Raw genomic sequence first — 4,062 nt, 5'->3', positions numbered from 1 at the left:
TCTTTTGACTGACAGAAACGAATGACAGCTGTCACTTTTTGACCTTATTTGACCAGACGCGCTGCATCCCATAGTTCGTGCGGTGGATATTAAACGGACGCAGCCTATTTTCAAATAAAGGCTGCGTTCGTTCCATATAAATGAGGTTAAGGAGGTTTAATCCACCGTTTTCGGTTAAACAACATTTGTCACCAACTTGAAATTTCCAGCTTATTGCACTTTCTTTTACAATTTACTGTATTTTTTTATCTCCTGCCATCGTCTTAGGTGATGATCTTTTGTTGAAATTATAATGATTGGATGTTTTACCTTTTTAAATTCTAGTCCCTTTTTTTTTAGAATTGCTGTGTATAGAAGTGCGTTCTCGCTGAAGAGGTCAACGAACTCGCTGTGTTCTCCTTGCTTAGTTTTTGATGTTTCTTTTTTTATTAGAAAGTATTTTTCCAATATCTATTGCTTAAATGCCCCAACCATCGTATCCTTTCAGCTCGAGGCATTTTAAGAAGGTTATTTGCACGGCCAAACAGTAAGCATGATCTGTACCCACATAACCTCCTTACGACCACAAAGTCTGATATAAGTCGGTAGATTTTAGCTTGTACTGACTATCCGACTTTGTGGTCTTAAAGGAAAATTGGTTCCGAGACGTGCTATTTTATCTCATGTCGGCAAAAAAAAATTATGGGAGAAAAATAAATTGTTGAAATATTTCTGAAATGACTGGAAATGTTTCACCTTTTAACTGATTTTTGAATGATTTCATCAGCTTCGATTTTTTTTCCCAATTCGTTCAGTTGCCTTTTTTATTTATCGAAGAATGCTTTGAAAACTTTTGCTTCGTCAATTGACAATTGTAGGCGTGCTTTGGTGCATATTGCGTGGTGTAGGTTTTGTTGTTTATAAAAGTGCATTTTTGACTTAATTAACTATGATCTTGTTTTTCAATTGGTTGTAGTGAAATGTCACACGAAAATTACGCACGTTACTGGAAAAAGAGTGGCATTTTGTATAGAAGGAAAAGGCAATTAGCAGCACTCAGAGAACAGTGCGATTCTGTCGGAGTGTCAACCTTTGACCACACTGTTCATGGGAAGTTTTAGTCCTTCTTCTATTTGTCCTCTAGGATGAGATGAAATTGTGATTCATGTGCTGATATTCTCATTTATTTTTAGATGCGGTTGAATCTGCCATCGACGATACATCTGCCATCGACGTAGAAGACCATATCGCTTCTTCTTCTAGTTCTAGTCGGTGAAAATTACCATGAAATGTAGGTATTGTTTTTTATTCTTTCGACGGTGTCTTGCCCGCGCAACGTGTGTAAGAAGGAGAAAAAGCATAGCTTCGATGTGTTCGATTGTTGTGTCAAAAAACTTATCGAAAGTCAACGAATAAAAGTCTAAAAAATTTTGAACGAATAATTTAAATTGTTGATTTATTTCATTTCAAAAGTGGTTGGATGAAACGTTTCAAAACTCAGTTGAAAAATTTCGGGACCGTGAATGAAACATTTCACATTTATGGTTTGTTTGTTATAATTATGGCACGCTTTTTTTTCATCCACGAAGTCTGTTAATTACTGCTGTAAGTGTACATATAAGTCTACATATACGACTCCGTATATAGGTCGTAGTAAGGTCGGATATCGCTTTTTGGTTATGTGGGTAGGGAATAGGTGTGAGGAGTGGTCAGGAGCGGATCTTGCGTTAGGTGAAGTAAGCGGCCCCGCATGCTTTTGGGCACGTCCAAGAAGATACTGAAGTGCTCGAGATTCTGCATCGTGTAACCGGTACGGAACGGGTGGGGCGTTGGGGGAATGGGGGGACTCTTGTACGAAGCTACTAATACGAGACCTCTTATATCTTATACCTTTAAAAGAAAAATGAAAATTGAATTGAGAAAATTGCAATCTGCATTTCAATTATATTCACATTATTTGATGTTCATTGCGCTCAAAATAAAGGTCTTAATGGTATCTACTGGCTCTGGGCAAGGATCCTGGCGGATATCCACTTTACTCGTGTAACCTGCCACAGGGGAACGAAGGAACTAACGCCAGCATACCGAGCATAGCACGTAGCTATTACACTGGGCAAGGCTAGCTTAAATGAATGCTCCTTCGCAAGGTCAATTTAAACGGTGGAATACTATGCTTGGGGGTAGAGACGACAGCACTGGGTTTCAAATCCCATCCGGACCGTTCCCCCGTAGCGAGGAGTAATTATCTAACTATGCGGTATCATTAAGTTTAGTAAACCGGAAATGGCAGGCACGACCTAAGAGGTCGTTAGGCTAAAAAAGAAGAAGAATACAATGCTTCGGGTTTGTAACCGTATCCATGTTTCCAGATTGTTTAAGTTAACCGCGATGCAACGAACGATCGGATCTGATTATGACAATTATGACTTTGAGCCTTTCGGAGTTATACCAAAGTTTTACCAAAACCTTCACCAGATCAAATTTTGTTACGAGAGACAGCATTATCATGCTTCTGAAAGAAACAACAACCGCAGTGTTCTTCCTCATTGCGCATTGGCTCATGTCCATGACGCATACAAACCGTTAAAAGCACCGACGAATGAACATTTGGATAAGAAACTCGTATTTTGTGTTTCCAAAAGCAACATATAATTACGTTGTACGTGTGAGAAGAATTATTAACCATCAAAACAGAAGCATTCCTCATTGCTTCTTGCCATATTTCATACATTGATATGGTCTCATTGTGATACATGAATAGACGTGGCCTCATTGCGTACAAGTCCTGTACCATTGTAGATCCGTCCGAATCAAATATGGCATTCTCTGGCGCCAAGCTGTGGAGAAGACAGGCAAGTTAATCTTGGTGGATTCTTGGTGGAAGCAAGGTGCTCTGAGAGTTTTCCACATACTTTCACCGGACGTGTGATAGTTTTGATGATAATTCTTACAAGCTCATTGCGCCGTACAGTTTTACCCAGGCAATACCTTCACATGCGGCTTAGAAATCGATGAAGAAATAGCAGGAGTATTGGTACTGCTCAGCCATCCTATCCATGATTTACCACACGGTGAAAATTTGACCAGTAATTGAATCTTCTCGGATAGTTTCGAACTATCTCCACGACGAATGGTATAACTTGATCTTGAAACAACAGGCAAAATTGTGTAGGCGATATTCATTTGGCAGTAGCATGTTAATATCTGCAACTAAAACTTCTCTAGCTATCTCTGTCTGTTCGTTGAACTGAGCGTTTAATAATTCATCAATGCGAGAGTAAAGGATGAAGTCAATGTATGTATCTATTTGGCGAAATTGAACCCATGGTACGGATGGAAATGCCGGATTCAGGCCACACCGAGAAGACATTTCTCAGCGTTGCTTACCGCACGATGGAAAGTGGTCCACAACGAGTTCGTTGAAGTGAGTTTTTAATTGTCGCAGATTGTATCTTTAGCCATTGATTGCATCATTGGAACGAATTTTCTTAAAAACATATTTTTTAAAAGTTCCATTAAGAGATTAAAAATATAAAAAAATAAGAAACAAAAAAAAACATTACAATAGAAAACCCTCGCTCAATGAATAAATTATTTTTAATTTCCTTTCAACAAAAACAAAAGAAATAAAAAACCAATGAGCTAAATAAGAATAAATAAAAATAAGTAAAAAATAGAAAATAAGTAAATAAATGAATAAATAGTTAAATAAATAAATTCATAAACAGATATATAAATAAATAAATAAATAAATAAAACAAACAATCAATCAATGACATCGTTTCAATTACAAAAGCTTTATTAAAGCTTTACATAATTCATTAACTCTGATTGCACAAGCACAAGTTTGGCGAAAGAAGCAAAACAGCTAAACTGTGCCTATGTACGGTTTTATGCAGCAAAAAGCAGGAAAAAAACACAACGTACGATCTATCTAACCAACTAAAACAAACAGCAAAATCACTGCTAAAACTCTTTTAAAAAGTAAAATAACATTCAAACACCTGGCACACCCGTTACGCTCAACTGCTGGCGGGAGATGTGGGCTATTATGGCGCGAGCGCACACACACACGCACAACGG

The 4,062-nt window shown here is 37.8% G+C and overlaps 1 long non-coding RNA gene across 1 annotated transcript; it reads left to right on the top strand.

Annotated features, from left to right (window-relative positions):
* Nucleotides 1-780: 780 nt before the first annotated feature.
* On the top strand, nt 781-1,421 carry LOC118511989. The gene is made up of 2 exons (XR_004906200.1): nt 781-883; nt 956-1,421. It is a non-coding gene; the product is annotated as an uncharacterized LOC118511989 (long non-coding RNA).
* Nucleotides 1,422-4,062: the final 2,641 nt, after the last annotated feature.

The sequence above is a fragment of the Anopheles stephensi genome, chromosome 3, assembly GCF_013141755.1.
Source record: "Anopheles stephensi strain Indian chromosome 3, UCI_ANSTEP_V1.0, whole genome shotgun sequence".
NCBI lineage: Eukaryota > Metazoa > Arthropoda > Insecta > Diptera > Culicidae > Anopheles > Anopheles stephensi.
The sequence above is the reverse complement of the archived record's forward strand: the minus strand, read 5'-3'. Positions and strand labels throughout refer to the sequence as shown.